General features: G+C 54.0%; 1 pseudogene; it reads left to right on the forward strand.

Annotated features, from left to right (window-relative positions):
• Positions 1–3,745: 3,745 nt before the first annotated feature.
• LOC114890660 lies at positions 3,746–4,167 on the forward strand (annotated as a pseudogene).
• Positions 4,168–8,335: the final 4,168 nt, after the last annotated feature.

Genomic DNA, 8,335 nt, shown 5'->3' on the forward strand with positions numbered 1-8,335 from the left:
GGCTGAGGCCCCTGGGGGGAGTCCAGGCTTCCTTGGGAGAGGGTGTGGGCAGGACAGGCTGGTGTTGATGGCTTCCTGATGCCACATAAATACCATTTTGAAGCCACCACGGTATTTCTCGAGCACAAACAGTACAGTAAAGCTGAGACATTTATATGCAATTGGGAGATATTTATCCTGTGACAACATTCTATTCCAATGACTTTTCTATTGCCACCAATGATTAATGATGTAAATTCTGTCACTTGGGATGATGGATGCAGGGAAGCTAAGGGGCCTCGCATAGATTACCCAAACCCCGGCTTCCCATTGGCTCCCAGGACAAATGTGGCCTGTGCTTCAGTCAAGCGTAAATGTAAAGTTCTTTTAGATTAAAAAAGCAGTCTTCTCGTCAAGAAGCGGCCAGCTCAGGACTGGGGGAAAGGCTCCTCTTCCTCAAACATGTTTTCTCTCTTCGGCGTCAGGGCTGCTCCATGAGCTCCAGTCAAGAAGTGCATAATTCTTTGCAAAGAGGAGCTGGGAAGGCCTTCGCCACAGCAGGAAAGTTAGAGGCAGGGAAGCAGGGCCCAGGGGCTCAGGGGGTCTGGGCCCCCAGGTGCTGGGTCTGACGCAGCCCCACCAACCTAGGTCCCAGGCAGACCGAGCTCCTCCCTGCTTCTCTGCTGTGGTCCTGCTGGGCCACTTGGTCCAGTGACCCGCGTCTTCTCCCAGGGCCCCAGGGTCTCTGAGGTCCTGCCATTGTCCTGCACCAAAGAAGGCGTGCAAACGTCCCCCTTGAGAAGGCCTCGCTGCTACTGCTTGGCGGTTCTCCCTCTGTCTCCCCTTAAATGCTGTGTCTCTAGGGGGCTCCCTGAGGCTCTCCTTCCCTCTCACTCCACTGCGCCCCTTGGGGGTTTCTATCTACTCCCCGGGCTGTAGCTGCTGCTCACTCCCGAAGCTGTATTTCCCAGGCCCTCCTTGATTCTGAGCTTTACACTCACAGATCCTACTGCCCGCGGGTGTCTCCTAGGGGCCTCGAACCGCAGGCTTCCGTACACCCCGGGGTCCCACGTGGCAGTGAACGCGACCTCCTCCAGCCCAGCAGGCCAAGACAGAAGCCCTGGAGCTGTGCTGGCTCCCCTCCGGCCCTCACCCTCCAGGTCGGACTGATGACCAAGTCCTACAGAGTCCTCTCCTTAACAACGTCTCGAACCTGTCACTTCTCTCCCACTCTGGCCCAGTTGTCACTGAGATTAATGACAGCAAGTTCAGGGTCTCTGAACAGTTTTCCTCACGTGCGGTCTTGCCACCGTGGCCCTTCCTCCGAGCAACAGAAATCGCATCAGCCGCCCGGCCCGGGCCCCCCCGGTGTCTCCCCACGCTCGTCACACACGCTGGCCACCGCCGTCTGGGCTCCGCTCCGCCTGGGGCGGAGACAGCTCCAGCACCCCGACCTCTGCCTCGCTCCACGCTACACACTCTCTGGACTTCGGGCGGTTTCTCGGACACGCCGTGCTCTCTCTGGATGCCACATCTTCACGGGGCAACTCCACCTGCCTGGAACAATTCCCTCTCCCCTGCCCCCTTCACCTGCGATCCCTGACCCCCGCCCTCCAGACCACACGGGCTTTGCTGTGGGCTCCAGGAGTGGTCTGTGATCCTGTCCTCCTACCCCCTGACACACCGCCCCCTCCCCACGGGGTGAGCTCGGGGTCCTCGTCGGTCCTGGCCATCAGCACTAGGCCCGAGCACTTCACACGGCGTCAGCGCAGAATAAGCGTCCGTTACAGGGTTGCTCAGTGGGGACACCGAGTAGGGAACCTCTCTGCATGTCGGGCATCTTCCCTCCCACCCGCCCTTGAATGCAAAGTCCTTGAGGCCCAGAACTCTGACAAGTTCGTTTCTGGACCCCTGGGGAGCCCGTCACAGGTCTTGCACAGAGTAGGTGTTCAGAACATGTTTATGGAGAAACCAGCAGAGAAGAAAGAAAAAGACCTCATATAAAAAGCCCAGGGAACCTAGAAAATCAGCCGCCTCATTCATAAGGCAAAGGCTTAAAAGTTTAAAGACGGAGAGAGAATGGATGTGCAGTGTGCAGCGAGCATGCGGGCCTGTAAATCAAGCCGTTGTAAATGCCACGGGGAGAGCGGCTCGGTTTCCCTGCAGAAACGCGGAAAGCAGCTGTAATTCAGAGGTAAGGCGGGCCTTACAGGAACTCGTGGGTCTGGATTCCTGGCACTCCTAACTCAATTTGGCCATCTCTCTCAGCGTCCTTTCTTGGAAAACAGATGCGCTTTCTACTTTGCGATGCCTGGGAAAGGCCTGGCTCTGTGCTGACAGGTGGGGGAGCCCCAGCCAGGGAGACACCCGGAGATTTCTGCTGTCCTGGGGATTCCCACCCGGTGGCAGGAGAAAGCACAGAGGAAGAACGCAGACACACTGTGTACCCCGGCCCCCTTCTCGACCCCTTCCCAGGCAGCGTGGTCAGCTCCGAGGCAGCTGGGCCTGGGAACAGGAAGGCGTTCACAGGACGTGTCCTGGAGACTTGGGGGCTCCACTGCCCACACCCAGCGTGAGGGACCCACCAGAGAGCAACCGGCCACAGACCGGGGTGGGGAGGGGGGCACCGGTCCCACGCCGGCGTCTGGGAGTGGCATGATGCTGGGACCAGACGCTTGTTTGTAAGGTGGAGGGCTACCCCGCCTCCAGACCCCGACCTCAGAGAAAGGCTTGGTCAGCAGCAGGGCTGCCTGTTCGCTTCCTCAGCGACCGTGAACATCACTGACTCTATCCTCCTCCCCAGACCAGCGTCTCCCACCATGCCAGTGGCCACAGCTGCTGGAGGGGAAGGCCAGAGGCCCATGGCTGCCTCTGGCTCATTCACCACGTGGGCCCTCACGCCCTCCACGGCACACCACCTCCTCTTGCCCCCAGGCTCTGCCCGTGGACCTGCCTCCAGCAAAGGAAGTCCAGCCCTCCCTCTCTATCCAGGCTGCGCTGGGCTCCCCCATCTTGAAAAGCAAGGCTCGCTCAGCTCTATTCTCCCCATCCCCCCTCCTCCGGCCACTCCTCACCTTCTTGTGAAACTTCTCAAACTGCAGTCACAGGGACACCTCACCTCCGAATCAGGAGGCTGGGCAGGAAAAGAACTCAGGAGCAAGTCCCCAAGAGGACCGGACAAAGGAATTATGAGATGCAGAAATTCTGAGACCTTCGAAAACCGCTACATTTCCTAGTTGACTGAATGCACATACCCCACTACAAAAATTATCTTCCAAGTCTGGTTTTTAGGTTCCTGGAGTAAAAGAAGTGAAAAAGCTAATTTTTGAAACCTTCATAAATACGTGCATTTTTGTGGATAAAACTACCTAAATGAATCCACTTTTGCCTGACAAAGTAGAGGAATCCAAAGCTCCTGGATTTTAAAAGTTTCCATTAAGGCAGCTTTACTTTTTTCAAAAAATAGTGACTACAAAAATAAATCAGAAGGCTTAATGAAGCCCAAGGCCAATAGGAGACGGCCAGGACGAGGGTCCCTGACAAGTCCAGCAAGCCCGAGCAGGGCTGTGTCTCCTACTTTTCTTATTTCTGAAGCAGCTCCAGCCAAAGGCGTGCCTTTGAATCGTACAGAAATAGAATTCGGCTGTGGTTTTTTTCCCAGGCAGTACAGTATGTCTTCATTGGTGCTACAGCAGGCTCGTAAATTAAGATAAAAAGCTGGTGAGCATGTGGGCGCCGTTGCGGCAGGGAGCTGCGCGGGGTCGCCATGGCAGAGCTGCAGCAGCTCCGGGTGCAGGAGGCGGCGGACTCTGTGGTGAAGAGTCTGGAGAGAGAACATCCGGAAGATGCAGGGCCTCACATTCCGGTGCAGCACCGGCTGTTGTGAGGATGGCCAGGCATCCATGCAGCAAGTGCACCAGCGCATTGAGCGCTGCCGTGCACCTCTGGCTCAAGCCCAGGCCCTGGTGACCTGCGAGTTGGAGAAGTTCCAGGACCGCCTGGCCCTATGCACTATACACTATACACTGCAACGACAAAGCCAGAGATTCAATAGATGCGGGGAGAAAAGAGCTTCAGGTGAAGCGGCAGCTGGAGAGTTGAGTGACCAAGTGTGTGGATGGCCAAGTGAACCTCATCCCAACCATGACCAAGAAGATGAAGGAGTCTCTCTCGTCCATTGGGAAATAGCTGTCTGCTACTGGCCATCGGGGCTGAAGGCAGGAATCTATTTAAAAAGAGGAACGGGGATTTGGGTTTTCTAAGGAAAGTTTATGAATGAGGAAATTAAGGATGGCAGCAAGTTTAAGGCCTATGTCACTTGCCTCTGGACACTGGTTCTTTGTGTGTGAATCCTAGGAAGTGAAAGAAACTGGTGCTAAGCTTTGGGTCAGAGATAGCACAGGAGAGTTTCTGTGAGGCTGAACTTCACGTGGCCAGGGCTTATCCCGGCAACAGGGAGTCTCCCTTGCACCAAACCAGAGCCCTCCAAGGTACCAGATTCTCTTAGTACACAGATACCAGCAGGCTGGCAGGTTCACCTGACCCGCCTATGAGCTGGTGGGGTGTGAGGAGAGCTGTTTCTGTTCGTTGCCAGCCTCCTGTTTGCCAGAAAGATCACTACAACATGTTCCACAAACTGGAAGTAAAACAAAATCCAGGAGGGTCACTAATTTAGAAGGGGAAAGGGGGCCTCTGGGGATTTGTTTCGCGTGGTTCTGTTTTATATACAAGGGCATGAAGCTACTTTAAGACGTAGAGTTGGGAGAGGTAGTTTGGATAAAAACTGAAAGGGTCCTTGCGGATATTCATTTCTGGCCGTCAGGATGTGCCTGCGCATTTCTTAAAATTCTCACACATGACATCTTTCAGCCTGGAGACCCTGCAAAAATATAAGAAGCGCTATCACATTGGTAGGGGAAGCAAACCTCCCCTCTAACTGGCAGCCATGATGAGCCCTGAGGCTGTCTGCAGCAGAGTCAGCCGAGTGACAAGACAATCTTGCAGTGACACTCACACTTGAAGGGAAAGGGGATTTTTGACTGTGCTGTATGCTAGTATTCAGGAATGAACAGCGAAAGAGGAATTGTTAGCTGCTTATTAATTAAGAGAGTTATGAAGTACTGGCTTTGGAAAAATCTGGTTTCCATAAAACAAAATAGAATGAAAGCCTAAACCCAGTATTGCTTACTTTGTGCCCTGTAATAACAGAGCTCTGTTGAAACAATCCCTTGGCAACACGAAGGTCAAAGGAGAAAAAGTCAGCAACTCAGGGGCGAGCTGTGACTCCTTTAGAGCAAAACACGGGACAGCCCCCCGTTACCAAATACCACTTGTGCGACATGCGTTGTTCTTGCCGCAGTTCAGGCACCTTATCGTTTTATTAAGGACCTTGTTGCGTTTTTACCAACTTATTACTTGATAACATAGCCTGTCTGTTTGCTGTTTCAAGACTGTGACACATTTCCCTAGTGGTTTGGTTTTAAAAATAAATAAGACTTAATTTTTCTTCAAAAAACAAAGCTGGTGGGATGGAGACAAGAATGTGTTCCTGAGGAGGGGAGAGAAAACAGCAGAACGCTGGCCCCAGAGTTGGTGGCTCCTGGCACCTCCCTGGCTAACAGGGGCTCCCCATTTCCTCAGACCTCCTGAACTAAAAGCCCCGACTTCCGCAAGCCAGGCCTAAGCGGGCTGCATTTCAAAGAGGGAAAGGTCTGTGACCCAACCATGCACCTGTGCCACCCTCCCTATGGGTCTGCCTGGGACCAGGCACTGAGAAGAGACTGAGAGCACCCCATGTGGCCTACAACTAGTACCACTGGCCAGAGGCCACGATAAATGGCCATGGATGGCCACTAGCTAGGCCATCATAGCTAGTAGCTCTGTGTGTGAATTGCTCTGCCTTAATTCAAGTGCACATTCATTTACTTGAGAATTCAGTACTCGTTAAATATATCTATCAGGTGCTGTCCTAACACCAGAGGCACAACAGTGGAAAAGCCCTGCCTTCTTGCAACCTACATTCAACTGGGGGAGGCAGGCAGCAACCAGAATCCCTCAGAAATGATCAAGTGTGATTATGCTCAGCACCCCCACAGGCAGTTTAGACCATTTGACAGAGACCCTTGCCCTAGTGCAGGGTCTTTGCCCCCTCTCGAGACGCTGACACGAATCCTGTGCTCCAGACAAAACGGACTATTCATTTGCCTCCAAATCCATCTTTGCCTGCTCCCATGCCTGCATTTGTGCTATTCCTTCCCCTAGGAAGGGCCCCCCTTTACCTCTCAAACATCCTACTCTGCCTTCAGAACCAAAATCCATGCCACCTCCTCTGCGAGTCTCTCCCGGTCCCCTCCCCACATCTCCCTCCTCTGCACGTTCCTCAGCTTGGTCTCCAGCATGGAGTGCGGAGCCCAGCACAGCACAGTTTGAGGGGCTCACACAGAAATGCTCATCCATAAAGCAACTTAAAAACACTCAGGAAGAGAAAGAACAGCATTCAGGGTAGGAAACAGTTAGTGGAAGCTTCCAGGAAGAAGCTGACCTGAGTCTCTGCTGGAAGAAGCTAAGTGGGGTGAGGGAGGAGCAAGGTACTCTAGGCAGGGGCCAGCACCTGGCCAAAAACTCCCAGGGATCAAGCAGAATGCCTCCCTTGCCATGACTGCACTGTGCTGGGGAGGGCACCCCAACAAGGATGGGGGTGTGGGGAACCCCAAAGGCAAGTGGCTCTGGGGGGACCCAAAGGCTCCCCAGCAGTGCAGTGAGCAACCTGATGGAGCCAGTGTCCAGCTGTGTGGGACTCACAGGTGGGGGGTGTAGGGGACTCAACCTCCCCAAGCATCTGAGCCAGAGGATGTGGTGGCCAGAGCAAAGATGAGGGCTCCAATCTAGAGGCCAGGGGGAGAAACTGGCCCCAGAAGTCCAACCCCTCCTCCATGGCCTCTGTCCCCAGGAACGTTCACACATAGAGAAGGAAGGATGGCACTTAGGTCCTTTCAGAGAGGGGGAACTGAAGCATAGATAACGTGACTCACTCAAGGTCATGGCACACTGACGGCAACCTGGCTAGGTCACACCTGTAGCTGGACGGGGTTGCTGGGGAAAGCAGCCCAGCGCTGGCGTTACAGGGCGTGGGCTGGGTTCAAATCCTGCCTCTGACTTACCAGCGGGGTACCTTTGGGCAGGCCACTTAACCTCATGGAGCCCAAGCTGCCTTCCCTGCAAAGTGGGAACAGAAACGCCTCCCCAGCTGCCTGACTGGGTAGTGGGAAGTATTCTGTGACCCATGTATGGCAACTGGCAGTGGCCTGGCTCAGCCCAGAGTGGCTACAACAGAGTATCCCCTGCACACTGGGGTCAAGTCTTCTGCTGAGAGGGAGACAGTGGGGACCACAAGGGAGCTGGGAGAAGCTGTCAGCCAGGAGGACAGGTGCTGGGAGGACTGACCAAAGGGACCCCCCCCCCTCCAGGTAGGGCACCCCCTGCAGAGGGAGAGCGCCTCAACCCAGCCGGTCACCAAGGGGAAATTACGAACTTCTCCACTGCGGCAGCAGAAATACCAAGGTTATTTTGAAAAGTATAAGAAATGTTAATTCCCTGGGGCTCTTTATGTAAAGATAGACTAGAATCAAGAGGATCGAGTGGCTCCCAGGAAACTGACAGGAAGAGAGATGCACTTTAGTATTTCATTAGTGTCCCATTAGCAAGATAACACACATTTTCACACTTGGTGACTTCTTGGGAATAATGTCTTATTCAGAAACAAACGGGGACACCACCGCCGCTTACCCTGCTGGCCTGCGAAGCATGCTGCAGCAGCCAATCGGAAAGGACTTGACCTTCAGGGTTATGGCTACCCAAGCCAGTGAACTCAAGAGTGTGTGACTTCCTGGGAGGCTCCTAAAAAACCTGCTAATCCAGATGAAACCCAAGCAACTGAGGTGAAAAAGTAGGGAGGCAAAGCCTTTCTTATGCTTCTCAAACCAGGCTTGTACTGCTCACCCCTCCAGGCCACCCACCAACTGAGGGATCCTAACACCCTGGCCATCACCTCTGGCCCTACAGTTACAGCTACAGTGGAGGGCAGGGGAGGGGAGGCAAGGGGGCAGGGATTCAGGAAGATAAGGGGTGGGGTGTCCTTAGCTACCATTGTGCAAATCACTGTCACTTTCACTTGCTCAGCAAATATGTACCAAACACCTAGCGTGTGCCAGGAATAAGCTTGAGGCTGGGCACAGGGCAGGAAGCAGACAGCAGGCACGGAAGCAGAGAGAAGTAATGAAGTTTGAGGGTTTACGTTTCACAGCAGACCCAAGAGGCAGGCTCCGTGTTCCCATTTTTCAGATGATGAAAACAGCTC

This window comes from Monodon monoceros, unplaced genomic scaffold (assembly GCF_005190385.1).
Source record: "Monodon monoceros isolate NGI ecotype Baffin Bay Population unplaced genomic scaffold, NGI_Narwhal_1 Contig6168_ctg1, whole genome shotgun sequence".
Taxonomy (NCBI): Eukaryota; Metazoa; Chordata; class Mammalia; order Artiodactyla; family Monodontidae; genus Monodon; species Monodon monoceros.